This window comes from Dipodomys spectabilis, unplaced genomic scaffold, assembly GCF_019054845.1.
Source record: "Dipodomys spectabilis isolate Male_0828 unplaced genomic scaffold, ASM1905484v1 ptg000029l, whole genome shotgun sequence".
Lineage (NCBI taxonomy): Eukaryota > Metazoa > Chordata > Mammalia > Rodentia > Heteromyidae > Dipodomys > Dipodomys spectabilis.
Window position 1 is genome coordinate 416062 of NW_024870706.1, and position 18789 is coordinate 434850.

Below are 18789 nucleotides of genomic sequence, written 5' to 3' on the forward strand. Positions count from 1 at the left end.
ATATCAGGCCTGGTCCAGGGCCTGATTTGAAGCCCTAGCACTGGACAAAATACAAAGCCCAGCTCTTTTAAACATAGGAACTCTATTTACATACAGGTGTGGTATGCGTCTTGTATTCAGTGTAGTTATTCTTTTTATTTTTGTGTCATTTTCAAGGATATATTGTGTATTTTATTGATCATAGAATGACCTATAAAACTGCTGACATTGATGACAACCTATTCCCACAAGTGTAGAGTTGCCTATGCTTCCTTGATTCTTGCTGTGACCCAGCACTTGCACAGTACAGGGAAACAGGTGCAAGGATTGGCTTCTCACATCAGGATAACCCTTTTGGTAGTGCTGGGATTTGAACTTGGGGTCTAGGAAGCCCAACAGCCAAATAGGTCCACATGAGCCCATCAGCTTGTGAGCCACTAAGGAGCTAGGCCATACCCAGGACCTGAGACCGAGCCCCAGAGTGGGGATGGGGCACAATATTCATCCATTCATAAGCTGAAGTCAGTATGCTAATTAACTATTTGGATAGAGTAGGAGATGTAGTGAGCTGTGTTCGTATACTATCTATCATTTGAGTACCGATTCTTGGATCTTTCCCAATTCCTCCAATTCCTGAATGTGATTCTTATTGTCACACTTCATGAACTCTTAATTAAAAATAATTGTTGTGCCATACATCTTTCCTATCATTTCCTATGAAAATCATACATGAACTAAACTCTTCCCCAGGCCTGACTTCAAGCACCTCATAATATTTATAGACATGTTAAATATATGATTTATACTTACATCAATATATTCAGTCTACATCTTGTTTTTGGAGTGATACATTATATTTTATCATTTATTTAGCATTTATTTTATGGACCGTGAGTGCACCTATAACATTTATTACATTTATTCCCATCTATTCCATAGCATGTCGCTTTGCAGACATATTATGTACTTGTACAGAAAAGGAAAACAGGTGTCACCCTTGACGTCTTACACCATGAAGAAAATTTTGGTAATGATGGGACCTGATGTGAAGGCCTGAGAGGCCCAATTCATGAATGGGTGAGTGTCAGCACCGCAGCCTCTAGCCCATTCAGATGCCAAGTGGATCTCAGGACCTGGGAGCTAACCCCAGGTTTGGCCAAAATTACAGTAACTTTCTATGATGATGGTGGTGTAAAAATACATATAAATTTATTTGTTTATTTATTTATGTATTTATTTATTTATTTATTTTGTGGTTCCGTCGTGGGGTCTGAACTCTGGGCCTGGGCGCTGTTCCTTAGCTCTTCAGCTCAAGGCTAGCACTCTACCACTTGAGCCACAGTGCCACTTCCGGCTTTCTTATTTTGCTTATGTGGTACTGAAGAATTGAACCCAGGGCCTCAGGCATGCAAAGCAAGCACTCTACCACTGAACCACTTTCCCAGCCCAAATACAAATTTAGATATTTAGGTACTGCCAGAGGTGTCTATCTAGCATTCAATGACATATATTACCTTCCTATTGATTCTCATGTATTTAATGAGGACTCCATTTAATCAATAGTATACTTTTAATGCATAATAAACTATGAATTAAATTCAATCCCTGTCCAGTGATTATTGGGTCTAATTTTATGCAGGACTGATTGACGGTCTACTCTTCCAACCATGACATTAATCACATTCCTCTGGTGTTCCTATGGACAAACAATAGTTTCTTAGGCACTTCAGCAGCTTGTAAGTGTCATGACTGGGATTCGAACTCAGGGCCTAGTGTCCACATTGGCCTATGGCTTCACTGATAGTGCCAGCCTTCAGAAATGCCAGGTGACCTATAGGTTGCAGCCATGTCATTCACACCCAGGATGGTCAACGTGCAAGGAAGGAAAACAGAAACTGTTGACTGTCTGTGGTTTGTGGCTTTTTTTCGATGTTTTCATTTTGTTTTCCTGTGAGCCACTGAGGCCTAGGACCACAGGATGGGCTGTGAGTCCAGAGGCTGCACCATCCCAGCCTAGGGTGATGCAAACTGAGGCAGAGTTGCCACAACCTAAGTTCAAGCCCCGTGCTTGGCAAAAATTAATTAATTAATTAACAACACTACTGGAGCTCCCTGTCATGTATTTTGTGCCATTTTGTTGTCTACCAGGCCAGGGATGTCACCTTGGGATCTGGTTAACTCTGATGCACTTGGGGCAGGGGATGGGAGAAAAGGGAAGCTCTCCTCCCTTGAATACAAGGAATTGAGGCCTGTTCCCTAAGCCTGAATTCAAGCCCCAGCCTTGGAGAACATAACATTTATACACATTTTTATTAAATCATTTATACTTACATCCATTAATTCAGTCTATATCTTATTTGTTGGAATGATTCATCATATTTTATTATATATTTATTTGTTTACCATTTATTTTATGGACTGTGAGTGCACCTATAACATTTATTACATTTATTCAAATATATTCCATAGCATGTAGCTTTGCAGACATATTGTAAACATCATACCTGACACCCAGCACTTGCAGAGGAAAGGGAAGCAGGTATCACATTTGCAATCTTACTCCAGGAAGACATTTGTAGCAATTCTGGGACCTGAACTGAGGGCTTGCAGGCTCAATCCACGAATGGGTGAGTGTCAGCACGGCAACCTCTAGCATATTCTGGTGCCAGGTGGATCCCAGGACCTAGGATGGAGACACAGGTTTGGCCAAAATAGCCATACCTTTCTATGCAGACGGTGGTATACAAATAAATATATATTTAGATATTTGGATACTGCCAGTGATGTCTATCTAGTATTCAATGACGTATACTACCTTCCTAGGGATTCTCAGGTATTTAGTGAGGACTCCATTTAATCAATAGTATTCTTTTAGGGGATTGGAAGGTAGCTCATTGGTAGAGTGCTTATCTTGCATGCAAGAGTCCCAGATTCAACTCCTCAGCAACACATGGTCAAAAAATGCAGAGAATGGCACTGTGTCTCAAATGGCACCACCCTAACCCTGAGCTGAAAAACTGAGGGACAATGCCCAGGCCCAGAGTTCAGCCCCCACTAGTGACAACACACACACACACACACACACACACACACACACACACACACACACACACAATGTATCCTTTTAATGCATAATAAACTAAAAATTAAAATCAATCCACATCTTGTGAATACTGGATTTAATTTTTGCTAGACTAATTGACAAACTACTCATACAACCATGATATTGACCATATTCCTCTGGTGTTCCAATGGACAGGCAATAGTTTCTTAGGCTCTCCAGTCCTTTGTAAATGTCATGACCGGAATTCAAACTCAGGGCCTACGTGCACAGAAGCCTATGATTTCGCTGATAAGCAGCTGACAGCAATGCCATGTGATGTACAGGTTGCAGTTGTGTCATTTGGACCCGGGAAGGTCACCATGCAAGGAAGGAAAACCGAGAAACCACTAACTATTTGCAATTCATGGCTATTTTTCCTTGCCATTTTCACTTTTTTTTTCCTGTCAGCCCCTGGAGCCTAGGATCCCAGGATGGGCTGTGGGTCCAGAGGCTGCACCAACCCAGGCTAGGGTGATGGAAACTGAGGCAGAGTTGCCACGACCTAACTTCAAGCTCTGTGCTTGGCTAAATAAATAAATTATATATATATATATATATATATATACATACATATATGTATATGTTAAATAATAAAAACTAAAATAAATAGAAAATAAAATAAAATAAATTTTAAAAATATTAAAAATACTAATGGGGCTCCCAGGCTTGGAATGCGTGCTCATTTTTTTTTCTGCCATTCCTGGGATTTGAATTTGGAGTCTAGGAAACTCAAATGCACTGTGGGCAATGGGGAAACTCACCCTCTTTGAATACAAGCAATTAAGGCCTGTTCCCTAGGCCTGAATTCAATCCCCAGCCCTGTAAATTAATTTCATCCACATTTGAAATTATTAATATCTACATACTTATGTTTACTGCATATTGCTTTTTGTATTATTTAGTCATTATATTTATTGACTATTATTACACTTATAACATATTAAATTTACTACATTTTATGAAAATTATACAGATTTGCATATGTATTATATCTTACTTCAGACCTAGGACATTCACAGAAATACTATAGTAGATGATCCCATACTGAGGAAAACAGAAAGAATACCCCAACCAAAGTCTAATTTATCCCTAGGCACCACAGTGGCTCACATCTGTAAGCTACTCAGGAGGCTGAGAACTGGAAGATGAAATTTCAAAGACAATGAATGCAGAAAAGGCTGAGAGATACCATCTCCAATTAACTGGCAAATGCCAGGCTACAGGCATAGCTGAAGTGGTAGAAAATCAGCTATGAATAATGAAGCCAAGAACGAGCAAGCTGACTTCAAATGTGAGGAGAGGATGTAGGGGGTCCAAAGGGAAAGAAATCCTTCAAAAACAGAGAACAAAACGCCAATACACAAATCCCACATAATTTAAGGTACCAACCAAACTGAAAAAAATGAAGCTTGTGCAGTTGAATAACTTTTCATGAGCACATAAACTCTTAGGTGCATTTCTAAGCTACTTTTTAAAAAATATATATGTATATATATTAATAATGCATGTATATATATATATATATATAAATTAAATAAGAAACAAGCCAATGAATAAACACTTCTGAATTAGTGCCTTAAAAATGGCATTATAAATTATTTATACTAAAAGCGTATTCCAAGTTTCTTTATCACAATCTATCTTTAAGAAATTTATTCATGTGCCTGGCACCGGTGACTCATGCCTATAATCCTAGCTACTCAGGAAGCTGTGATCTGAGGTTGGTGGTTCAAAGTCAGTCCAGGCAGGAAAGTCCGAGAGACTCTTTCTTTTTTTTTTTTAATTTTATTTGTGACCATACTGTACAGAGGAGTTACAGTTACATGGGCAGGATAATGCGTACATTTCTTACCAAGCATTGCAGCCTCCTCCTTTGTTTACCCTTCACATCGCTTCCCAGCCTCCCCCCTCCCCCCCCAATCCCAATCCCAATCCTTCTCCTCCCCCCCTTTCCCCCCTTCCCCCCTCTCCCCCCGCACCAACGTTGTAAAGCTTGTTTTGGACATGACAATTTGTACTTCTCATTGTTGCAACAGGTCCACCTGTATCCTTAAACTACTGGTTTTTCCCCATCTCCTCCACAAGTTATACTGACATCAAATATAGTGAAAGCAGGGGTTATACTGTGGGGGAGGGACATAAAAAGCAACAAAGAGATAATCTTATAAATGTGTTAGAAACACATGCATGAAAGAAAAAAACATTAAAATACACATCTAAGGGTTCATTTTCCTGACATCACATTATCTGACCTTTTCCGCTTGACTCATACATATACTAGATATTACAAATAAGGGAAACCATGCCGAGAGACTCTTATCTCCAATCAACCACTAGAAAACCGAGGTGGCACTGTGGATCAAGTAGTAGATCACTCGCCTTGAGCTGAAGAGAACAGGGATAACCCCTGAGTTCAAGCCCCAGGACCAAAAAATAAATTAAAAAAGAAGTTTTTTCATGCATATCATAAAATTCTAACATTCTGAGCTTTAGGAAACTTTTCTGCCAGGGTCTTATGCTCTTTAGGTAAGTACTCCACGACTGAGATACATCACAGTCCCATTGTTTTTGTTTTTCATTTTACAATCCAGTTTCTTCCCAAAATGCTAAGAAATACCTACTGTCCTCACAGAAGTGAGGTTTTATTCAGAAACCCAACCTTTGGTGCTATGAGTACTCCCCTAGTGTATTTCGTTGTAGGCACTGAGGAAAACTTATATGACACAAATGCAGAGAGTTTGTAATTGTAGAAATAACTGTAAATAGAAATAAATTCACCTTAAATATGTATTTTAATGTTTTTTTTTCTTTCATGCATGTGTTTCTAACGCATTTATAAGATTATTTCTTTGTTGCTTTGTATGTCCCTCCCCCACAGTGTAACCCCCGCTTTCACTATATTTGATGTCAGTATAACTTGTGGAGGAGATGGGGACAAACAAGTCGTTTAAGGATTCAGGTGGACCTGTTGTAACAATGAGAAGTACAAAATGTCATGTCATAAAAGAGCTTTACAATGTCGGTGTGTGGGGGAGGGGAAGGATTGGGTGGGGGGGAAGGGGGAGGCTGGAAAGGGAGGTGAAGGGTAAACAAAGGAGGAGGCTGCAATGCTTGGTAAGAAATGGATGCATTATCCTGCCCATGTAATTGTAACCCCTCTGTACAGTATGCTCTCAAATAAAATAAAATAAAATTAAAAAAAAAAAAAAGAAAGAAATTCAACTGTCCCTACATTCTAGGGAGAAATGATGTCCTTATTTTCATTCTCACTCTTCAGGTCAAAATAGAAATACCAATGTGCTATGCTGAAATGTAAAATTTTAAACCCCTTTTTTGAAAAATTCTCATGTTATAAAATCAGTATGTATCAAATAAAGACGAAGTGAACTTAAAAAAATATTAAAAATGCTAATGAAGCTCCCTGGCTTGGAAGGTGTGGCATTTTTTTTGTTTGCAAGTCCTGGAATTTGAACCCGGGGTATGGGTAACTCTGTTGCACTGTGGGGAAAGGGGAAGCTCACCGTGCTTGAAGACCAGTAAGTCAGGCCTGTTCCCTAGGCCTGAATTCAAGCCCCAGAGCTGGAAAACGTACTCCTTATATACATTTTAAAGATAGGATTAAACTTCCATACAGATGTTCAGTCTATATTTATGTGTGGTGTGGTTGTTCATTGTACTTTTTTATATTTTTCATTAATTTATCATTTATTTTATTGTCTGTGATGAATCCTAACTATGTATTATATTTTTTACATTCTATCAGATACCATCTAGATTTGTAGATGTGTTCTCCATTTTGCCTGACACCCAGGACTCTCCCAGAAAAAGAAAACAGGGTCACACTTGGCTTCATACTCCAAGATTAAATATTTAGCTGTGCTAGGATCTGAACTCAGGGCCTAGCAGGTACAATTCATGAATGGGTGAGTGTGAGCACAACAGCCTCTAGCCAATGAAGCTGTGAGGTGGTTCCCAAGTGCTGAGATTGTGACCCAGGATTACCCAAAACAGCAATATAAGGATAGGCAGACAGTATTATAGAAATAAAGATATGTTGGTTAAAAGCACCATAGCCGCCTATGTACGATTGAATGACATACACTACATTCTTACCAATAATTAGGTATTTATTATACCATAATTTATTATACCATATTTATTATACCATAGTATTCTTTTCATTCTTAATAAAGCATGAAATTAAGATCAATTATTGTCCTAGGATTATTGCATCCAATTTTAGGCTCGACCAATGCAGAAACTTCTCTTTCAATTGGTATTCCTATGCATAGGAATGAGTGTCTTGTGATATTCTGCCATTGGTAGTTTTCAGGACCTTGATTTGAATGCAGGGCCTATGTTGACAAGTTGGCCTATGGCTTCCCTGCTAGCCCGCCAGACTTTAACAATGGCAGATCAGGACCACTTTGCACCCGTGGCACCCAGGATGGTCACCATTCAAAGAAAAAAAATATTAACCCCCATCCTTCTGCAGCTTGCCACTTTTTGTGCTACCTCACTTTTTTTTTCTTTCTGCAAACGCTCTGGGACTAGGATTCCAGGATTGGGTATGGGTCCCGAGGCTGCACCCAGCCTAGGGTGATCGAAGCTGAGGCAGAGTTGCCACGAAATGAGCTCAAGCCCCATGATTCGCCAAGAAAAAAGACAAAAGACAAAAATTAATTGATTATTTAACTAAATTTAAAAATAATAGAGCTCCCTGGTTTTGAATTTCTGCCAGTTTTCTTTCCTAGACTGGGATTTGAACTCAGGAACTTGTAGCAATGTGAGGGAAAGTGCAGATTTGCTACTAGAGTTCAAAGCCCGTGCTAAGACAAAACTAAAAAATTAAGATACTGAGCTTGGCAAGGGGAGTAATTGTGGAGATGGGAGATAAGGGATGATAGGGGAAAACAAAGGAGGAAGCAACAATGCTCAATAGGAAATATACTCATGACCTTGCTCATGTAACTGTGACCACTCTGTACAACATTTTTACAATAAAAAACATACAAAAAAAGAAACAATGTAGTATTCTGAGAAGCACTTTTGGGTTAAGGGAAGGATATCTGAATATATATACAAAATTCTACACTGCTTTTTATTTAATGTTCAGTATGGAACTGAATAAACTGCTTCCATTAAAAAATTAAGTCACTGTCTTGGAACTGGGGCCAGTATTTTTACCATGGGTAGGATTTGATTCACCGTCCAGGTAACTCTATTATACCATGGGTGAAGGAAAAATTTACTGTCATTGAGGAAAATAAATTCAGGCTAGAGTTCCCATGGCCTGAATGAAGGCCCTGCAATGGAAAAGATTTTTCTATACATAAGTAATATATGATATATACTTACATATGTACGTTTATTACATGTTATGATTCTCAATATTGATTTTTTATTTTTTTATTTTTTATTTGATTCATTCTTTTAATGTATATTTTATTTATATAATCATTCCCATTTACGTTTTGCGCATCTATTATAAAATTATACACAATAATTTAGGACAATGACTCATTTATCATTAAAACTTTTTGTGTTGAAACATGATACATAATGAAATGGAGATATTTCTCACAGTCTTCTCACATTTAGAGTCTCTCCCAAGAATGAGCTTTGTTTTATTTATCTTTGGACACCTTCCTATAGAGATGTCTTTAGATGATTTATACAGAGAAGCCTTTTTTTAAATTTTTATGTATATTTAATTGTGAAAATACTGTACAGAGTGGTTACAATTACATGGGCAAGATAATGAGTACATTTCTTATCAAGCATTGTAGCCTCCTCCTTTGTTTCCCCTTCCCATCCATTCCCAGCTTCCCCCCACCCCACCCCCCACCTAATCCCATGCCCACAAAAGTTGTAAAGTTCGTTTTCGACATGAAAACTTGTACTTCTCATTGCTGCAACGGGTCCACCTGTATCTTTATTTAAACAACTTGTTTTTCCCCTTCCCCTCCACAAATTATACCGACATCAAATACAGTGAAAGCAGGGGTTATACTTTGGGGAGTGACATACGAAGCAAAAACAAAAAAATCTTATAAATGCTTTAGAAACAAAAGCATGAAAGAAAAATATTAAATACATATCTTAGGTTCATTTTCCTAACATCACCTTATCTGACCCTTTCTGCTTGACTCGTACATATTTTAGATATTGCAAATAAGGGAAACCATGGGACCTATGTTTCTTTGTGCCTGGCTTACTACACTTAATATAATTTTTTCCAAGTCTTTCCATTTCCTAACAAATGTGGCAATGTCATTCCTTCCGATGGAGGAATAGAATTCCATTGTGTATATATACCACATTTTCTTGATCCATTCATCTACTGAGGGGCATCTGGGTTGGTTCCATATCATAGCTATAGTAAAGAATGCTCCAATAAACATAGTTATACTGGTAGCTTTAGTGTGGTCTTGTTTGTAAACATTTGGGTAAATGCCCAAATGTGGGATTGCTGGGTCATAGGGGAGCTCTATGTGGAGTCTTTTGAAGAACCTCCATACTACTTTCCAAAGTGGTTGAACAAGTTTACAGTACCACCAACAAAGAAGTAAGGTTCCCTTCTGTCCACATCCCCTCCAGCATCTGTTGTTGTTAGGGTTCTTGACTTTGCCATTCTAACTGTGGTGAGGTGGTATCTTGATGTTGTTTTGATTTGCATTTCTTTATTGCTAGGGTGGTTGAGCATTTCTTCATGTGTTTATTGGCCATCCTTCTTTCTTCTTCAGAGAAGTTTCTCTTTAAGTCTTTAGCCCAATTATTTATTGGGCAGTTGATTCTTTGGGGATTTTTTGTTGGGGGATTTAATTTTTTGAGTTCCAAGTATATTTTAGATATGAGACCCTTGTCCATTGAATGGCTAGTGCAGATCTTCTCCCAATCCATAGGCTTTCTATTGATCTTGCTAGCTATGTCCTTTGCCATGCAGAAATTCTACAACTTCATGGAATACCATTTGTCCAACTTTTCTTTGATTTGTTGTGTTTCCGGGTCTCTATTAAGTAAATTTCGGCCTGCGCCAAGGAGTCCTAGAGTTTCTCCTATTCCATCCTGTAATGTTTTCAGATTGTCTGCTTTGACTTCGAGGTCTTTGATCCATTTGGAGTTGATTCTGTTTCAGGGTGATATATAAGGGTCTAGCTTTCGTTTTCTACAAGTAGTTAATCAATTTAGCCAGCACCATTTCCTGAAGAGGCTGTCTTTCTTCCATTCTATTTTTTTAGCTCCCTTATCGAAGATTAGATGGCTATAGGTCTGTAGGTTCATTTCTGGGTTTTCAATTCTATTCCATTGGTCCTGAGGTCTGTTCTTGTGCCAGTTTTGATTACTGTTTTGATTACTATGTCTTTATAGTAGAGTTTGAAATTTGGTATTGAATTCCTTCAACAGTGTTCTTTCCCTCGAGGAGCGTTTTTGATATTCGGGGTCTTTTATTGTTCCATATGAATTTTTGGATTGCCTCTTCTATTTCCTTGAAGAATGAGGTTGGAATTTTGATAAATATCACATTGAATTTGGAGATAACCTTGGGAAGTATTGTTAATCTTTCCAATCCAGGAGCATGGGAGTTTTTTCCATTTTCTAAGATCTGTTTTGATTTCCTTATTCAAGTTTTTAAAGTTTTCATCATAGAGGTCCTTCACTTCTTTGGTTAAGTTAATTCCTAGGTATTTTATTTTTTGTGGCGCTAGTAGAAAAGGAGTTGTTTTCCTAATTTCAGCCACACTTTTCTCATTGTTGGCATACAGAAAAGCCATTGATTTTGGGGGGTTAATTTTATACCCTGCTACTTTGCCAAAGTTTTGAATCAGCTTGAGTAATTTGGGAGTGGAGTCTATGGGATTCTTTACATACAAGATCAGGTCATCTGTAAGATGAAAAGTTTTATTACTTCTTTCCCTATTTGGATCCCTTTTATGTTTGCATCTTGTCTTACTACTGCTATAGCTAGGCATTCTAATACTAGGTTGAAGAGAAGTGGAGAGAGTGGACATCCTTGTCTTGCTCCTGCGTTAAGAGGAAATGGCTTTAGTTTTTCACCATTAATTATAATGCTGGTGGTAGGTTTGTCATATACCGCCATTATTGTATTTAGGAATGTTCCAAGGATTCCTAATTTTTCCAAAACCTTCATCATAAAGGGGAGTTGGATCTTGTCAAATGCTTTTTCTGCATCTATTGAGAAAACCATGTGATTCTTATCCTTGCTCCTGTTAATGTGATGAATATTAATTGATTTGCGTATATTGAACCAGCTTTGCATCCCTGAAATGAATCCTGTTTGATCATAGTGTATGATTTCTTGGATGAATTGTTGAAGTCGATTGGTCAATATTTTGTTGAGAAATTTTGGATCAATCTTCTTCAAAGTAATGGGTCTATAGTTCTCTCTGCCTGGTATTGGGATGAGTGTTATGATGGCTTCATAAAATGTGTTCGGCAGTGAATTTTCTCTTTCAATTTCATTGAAGACTTGGAGGAGTATTGTTGTGAGCTCTGCTTTGAAGGCCTTGTAGAATTCCGCTGTAAAACCATCTTGTCCTTGACTTTTCTTAGATGGGAGTTCTCTTATTGCTGTTTCTATTTCAATGCTTGATATAGGCCTGTTAAGATGGTTTAGTTCATCTTGGTTTAGTTTTGGCATGTCAATATTTGATAGGAAAAGGCCCATTTCTGCCAAGTTCTCAAACTTATTAGCATAAAGTTTTGAGAAGTATTCCCTTAAAATGTTCTGAATCTTCGTTGTTTCTGAGGTGATGTTTCCCTTCTCATCTCTGAGTTTATTTATTTGGGTGTATTCTCTTCTTTTTATGATAAGATTTGCTAAGGGTCTGTCAATTTTTCGAAGAACCAACTCTTCATTTTGTTGATTCTTTCTATAGTTTTTTTGGATTCTAATTCATTTAATTCTGATTTAATTTTAATTATTTCTTTCCATCTACTGGATTGGGGTTTATGTTGCTGCTCTTTCTCCAGGAGGTTCAGGTGTCTCATTAAATTGTTGGTTTTAGATCTCTCAAATTTGTTGATGTAGGAACTCAGAGCTATAAACTTGCCTCTGAATACTGCCTTTGCTGTGTCCCAGAGGAGCTGGTAATTTGTGTGCTCATTTTTGTTGAATAGCATGAACATATGAGTTTCATTTATAATCTCTTCCATGACTCACTCGTGATTCAGTAGTGTGTAGTTCAGCCTCCATGTGTTCCCGGACTTTCTTTGGTGGCTTTAGGTGTTGAGTTCTTATTTTATTCCCTTGTAATCTGAGAGAATGCAAGGTATAATTTCAATGTTTCTGAATTTAGACAAGTTTGCTTTGTGGCCTAAAACGTGGTGTATTTCAGAAAATGTTCCATGTGCTGCTGAGAAAAACGTGTATTCTGATGTTGCTGGGTGAAATGTTCGGTAGATGTCTGTTAAATCTAGTTGATCTATGCCGTTGTTTAGATCTGCGGTTTCTCTGTTGAGTTTTTGCCGAGTTGATCTATCTAGTGGGGAGAGTGGTGTGTTAAAATCCCCAACAATTAATGTCTTTGGATCTATGTGGGATTAGAGGGAAAGTAGTGTTTCTTGGATATATTTGGGTGCTCCGTTGTTTGGTGAATAGATATTTAGAATTGTAATATCCTCCTGAAGGAGAGATCCCTTAATTACTATGTAGTAACCATCTTTATCTCTTCTCACAAATTTTAATTTGAAGCCTATTTTATCTGATATTAAAATTCCAACTCCTGCCAGTTTATAGGGGCTGTTTGCTTTTTAGATTTTGTTCCAGCCTTTAACATGGTAATTATGTTTGTTTTTACAGGCAAGATGTGACTCCTAAAGGCAGCAGATAAAAGGATCTTGCTTTTTAATCCAACTAGACAGTCTATGTCGCTTAATTGGAGAAATAAGTCCGTTAATGTTGAGAGATAAGACTGAGAGGTATTTGGGAGTTCTGCCATGTTATCCACCTACTTGGGGGCTGCGAAAACTGGGTTCTTCCTATGGTTCTTGGATTCTCAGTTTGGGTGCAGTTTCTTGGCCTTTATTGTGATCTTGTTGGTTTTCTATGTGTAGTACATCTTTAAGAATCTTTTGTAAGGCTAGTTTGGTGGAGATGTATTGTTTCAATTTTTCTTTGCTATGGAAGGTTTTTATTTGGCCTTCAGTTATGAAGGAGAGTTTAGCTGAGTACAGTATTCTTGGTTGATAGTTGTTTGTTTTTAGGGCATGGCATACATCATTCCAGGCTCTTCTTGCTTTGATTGTCTCTGCTGAGAAATCTGAAGTGATTCTAATTGGTTTCCCATTATAGAACATTAATCTTTTCTCCTTGACAGCTTTAAGGATCTTTTCCTTGGTCTGAATTGATCCTGTGTGGATTATAATGTAATGGTTGGATGTCCTATTCTGGTCTGGTCTAATTGGAGTTCTAAAGCTTCTTGTATCCGAATAGGCCTATCTTTTTGCACGTTTGGGAAGTTCTCTGCTAGGATCCTGTTAAACAAATTTCCTAGACCATTAACTTATGTTTCCTGGATGCTCCTCTACACCCATTATCCTTAGATTAGACCTTCTGATGGTGTCTTCCAAGTTTTGGATAGATCTATCATATTTCTTGGACTTTTCTTAGATGGTTGTACGTTCTTTCTCTATAATATCTAGGCTATCTTCATTCCACGAGACTCGTTCTTCTGCATGGTCTAAACTGCTGTCAAGACTTTCTACTTTGTATTTTATTTCTCTTCCTTCTAATTTGTCAGCTTTGATGGCTTCAAATTCTTTGTTGAAGCTTTGCTTTAGATCTTTTATGAACTTCTTTACATCCTTAATTTGGTGTTCATTCTTTATTCTCAGATCACTTAGTTGATTGGTTATGGTTTCCTTGGACTCCCATTCCTTCTCTTGGGTTCCATTCAGCATTCCCTTTGTGGTCTCCCTGACTTCCTTCAGCTCTTTGTTAATGGATTCCATGAATGCCTTTATTGATCTTTGTGTATTCTCATCCTGCTCTCTCAATTCCTGTATTACTCTTTGCTTAGCTTCCTCATGTTTATGCCATCCCTGTAGTTCTCTTTGAGTGTTCTCAGCCTGCTCACGCCATTTCTGCCTTTCTCTTTGAGTACTCTCAAGCTGCTTATGCAAATCCTGAATCAATTTTTGAGTAGCTTCCTCACACTCATGATATTCCTCTAAAAGCATTGGATTGCCTCCTCTCTCTCCCTATCACGCTCATAGAGAGTCCTTTGTAGGTTTTCAATCTTTTCCTGCATTGACCTTTTTTTTTTTGCGTCCATTGCCCTTTTGTTTGCCTCCTCTCTCTCCTTATCACGCTCATACATAGTCCTTTGTGTGTTTGCCAGCAGTGTTTTTTGAGCTATTTGGGAAGTCTCTTCTGGGTTATTCATTATCTGTTCTGTCCCCTGATTATCATGATTGGGAGTTGAGATACCCAGTCTTGCCATTTTTCTTATGTTTTTCCAGCTTACTCTACCCATGTGGGATGAAAATCACACCAGTTTTGTTCTAGAACACTAACTTAAGACAAGCATCAATCAAAGTCTGTATTTGCACAGTCAATAGTCTGCAGATACAATCTAGTTCAACAGATACATCTATTCAATATCAAACAACTATATATTAATGGGCTACAAAACACAAAGAAAACTTTGGTAAACCAGAAATGATTAGGTTTAGAGAGAGATGTGGGTAAAAAATAGGAATAGTGTTATGTGGGAAGGCACAGGGAGAGTTAACTAAGTCCTAATCTCAAAGCAGGAAATAGGTTGGATAGGATGAAAGTAGGGAGAGAGAAAAAAAAAGAAGAAAGAGCAAGGGAAAAAAAGAGACCAGAAAAAATAGAAAAGTAAAAATTAAAAATATTATGCTGAAAAAAAACTAAATATTCAGAGAACAATGTTTATATAATGTGAGAAGGAGAGGGATATAAAGATGTGAAAAACTTAAAATAAAAATTCTTATAATATGATATATATATAAAGAGGTAGTACTGCTATTAAGGAATTTAAGTCTAAGAGGTTTTGAATTGAGTAATAAATTTGTTTATTAACTGTGTACACAGTAGGGGATAAGGTCTAATAATCAACTACGAGTTTATCTGAGGATGTGCAGAACAACAATTAAGTCAGATAAAGAAGAATGAAAGAGAAGAAAAGGTGAAAAGGATAAGAAAGAAAGAAAAAAAGATCAGTAGTTCAGTAGAGCTAAAAAAACCCAAAAACAATTTTTAAAAAAGAAAAAAAAGAAAACAAAACGCACATACACATATACCCCTATAATAAAAATTATAAGAGGAAAAAAAAGTTAGTAGAAAACAATTTTTTTCAAAAAAGGTACAAATTAAAAATAAAAAAAGTTTTAGAAAAAAAAATTTATAAAAGGTACAAAAAAAAGAAAAAAAGTTGTTTGATATTTTTGGGGAGGGTTGGGAAAAATCCTGTATCTCCCTATGTCCATAGCCAGCCTCTTGTTGGAGTCTCGGGTCTGCTTGTGGTGTTTGATTTTCCTGTGGCTTGGTTGGTTTCTTAAGTCAGTTTGTTTGAACAGGAAGAAAAATGCTCTGCTTTACCCAGGATTTAGTGATCCTTCTCCCAGGTTAGTTCAATGGGAGGGAGATCTGCTTTTAGTATCACAAAAGAGGGAGATGGCTTTTTCCTCAAGTTTGGAGATGATGTAATGAGGCTAGGTTCTGGGTAGAGTTGAGGCCTTTCAGCAAACAGTAGCTTTTCCCGGGGGCTAGTTTGTGAGAAACTCACAGTGCCCAGGCTGTAGCCACTCTCGGGGATTATGTTTACTGAATTTCAATTGATTATCAAGGCTGCCAAGGGAGGGGCAGCCTCTGGCTCTGATTACCCAGTGAAGAAAGCCATTCCTGCGGCTAGCGCCCGAGCTGGGTAACTTTTCCCTGGGTGGAGCTGAGTCTGGCTGGTCAGTTAGCTTCTTGTGACCTGCTAAATGACTCGAGTTTTCTTCCAAGGCCTGAGTTGGAGCTAGCATTTCCGCCGAGCTTTGTCAGTATCCAAGATGGAGATCTCCAGTACTGGGGAGGGAAGGGGTGGCCTTCCCTCTTCTGCTCCCTGATGGGTAGCCTTTTCTTGAGGACAGGCAAGTTGTGGGTAAAATTGTAAGGGAAGGATAGAAATGTAGCTTAGTGGTAAAGAGCTCACTCAACATCCATGAATACCAGGGTTTGGATCCTCAGTGCCACATACTCAGAAAAAGCCAGAGGCAGTGGAGTGGTTCAAATGGTAGAGTGCTAGCCTGGAGAAAAACAATCCCCAGGACTGTCAAAAACAATAGGCCAGATGCCAGTGGCTCACACCTGGAAAACTACCTTCTCATGAGGCTGAGATTTGAAGACCACAGTTCAAAGACAGCCCAGGCAAGAAAAGCCTGTTAGACTCTTATCTCCAATGAACCACTAAAAAATCCCATGTGGAGCTACGGCTCAAGTGGTAGAGAGTTATCCTTGACAGAATTGCTCAGGGACAGTGCCCAGGGTTGATACAAGACACACAACTATTTGCTAATTACAAAAACATTCTCTGGAAAATCAACGCTGATATACACCAGAATTGGAGTCAGACCTCCAGGCTTAAGTGTAGCAGGTCCACATGCCCACCCTCACAGACTCTACCATTGTAACCTTGTGTCCACAGGGTTCTGAATGGTCCAATGTTGAAAGGCTTAATATGCTCCCCAAGCCCTTTGTGATAAGCAGTTTACTTGTATGTATTGTCAATGTTATTACATGTCTGAACCTAGCACAGCACCAATAGCTCTTGCCCATCACCCTAGCTCAGGAGGCTGAGGTCTCAGGATCACACTGAAGACAGACAGGGCAGGAAAGTCTATGACACTTTGACTTCCACATCTGAAAGGTCAGATGTTCAAGAGCCTCTTGTTTTTCCCTTGGTGATGAAAAGTTACTCTAAATTTCTTAGTGTTCTTGACCCACTGACCCATCCTGGGTTCAAATGAAGTTCTCAGGATCCAAGCACTGGCACAGTTAGCTGGAAGAACTCCAGTGTAACACTGTATTTGAAAGACAGAAAACAGTTTCAAAAGCCAGGCTAGTTGAAGAGAACAAGGAGGCAGAATATACAAACTCAACAGGGAATTGAGCTGCAAAACCACTTCATTCATTCCAGGCACAGCCAGCAATGGGGGGAAACCTGAAACATTTGTTAGAGTTACACCATGGCAGGCTTTTCTCAGCTTCAGTTTTCAGGAGATTCCAGTCCACTGTAGAGAAAGGCCATTATCAGCTGGGTGCTGGTGGCTAATGCCTGTCATCCTAGCTACTCAAGCCTGAGACCTGAGAATCAAGCAAAATTAAAAGCTAGCCTGGGCAGACTCTTATGTCCAATAAATCACCAAAAAGCTGGGAACCAGAGCTACTGTAGTGCAAGTGTACAGAACCAACCCTGTGAAAACAAGCTAAAGGATACCACCTAATGTCTGAGTTCAAGTCCCGGTAAACACACACACACACACACACACACACACACACACACACACACACACACACACACACACACACATACACACACACACTAACATCCTTAACAGGCTTATACCAGCAATCCTAGCTACTTAAGAAGCTGAGATTTTAGGATGGCAGCTTGAAGCTAGAACAGGCAGGAAAGTCCATGAGACTCTTATCTCCACTAAACTACTAAAAAAAGATGAAAGTTGAGCTCTGTTTCAAGTGGTTGAATTTTAGCTTTGAGCAAAGGAAGCTCAGGGACATTGCCTAATCCCTGATTTCCAGCTCTAAGTTTTTTTAAAAGACATCCTTTGCCATCCCCAAAGGCCATAAATCCTGATTTTGGTCATCCTAGACCTCACTTCCACTCCTGCCACTTCGACAGTACTGACACTATTGGCCGGTGTGTGGCCAACACTGGGTTAAGAAGTGAAAGTACACAAGGGCTTGCATAGCCAGGGCAACACTAATACCCAAAAACAATGTGGTATTAGCCATACCAGTCTCTCATCTCCCAGTTCTTGGCCCTGGAATCTAAAAATGTGCCTCTGTATTCTGAGTACCTGGAATTATCTAGAAGGACCTGAGAGGCCCAGCTGGGGCTGGAAGATAGACTGTCCTGAGATAAAGTACATTTACATTTCCTAGACACTGACCTATACTTCCAAGCCACCTTGGCCTCACATCCCATGTAGCCCTAGATCCTCCTTGCTTGGGCAGCCTTCAGTCAGCTGTCAAGCTCGAGTTGGCCAAAACCACCAAAATCCCCATTCCCCACTCCACTGTCAGGCTGCTGAGAGGCATATGCAGTCAGAGGCTCAGTTGAGGAAAAGGATAGGACATTGCATGACTGAGGCACTCCCCCTCAGGCAGAGGAGACCCTATGCCAGCTGGCGTCACTGACCCAGAATCCCCTGGAGGCAGCCAAATATTGGGACAGCCAGACTTGTGCCCCAGAGAAAAGTTGGAATACAGGCCTGTGGCAATGTAGGACTCATTGAAGACCCTAATAAGTGGCTAACGGCAAGGTCGGTGTGAAGGAGGGGCACCATCTGAGGTCAGAAATAGGCAGACCAGCAACCAGGAAGGGGTCAGAAAAAGGAGGAAAATTACACACACACACACACACACACACACACACAGAGAGATATTCCAAACGCTTTGCAGTTCCTGAGAACAAAACCATGAACTCCCTCTA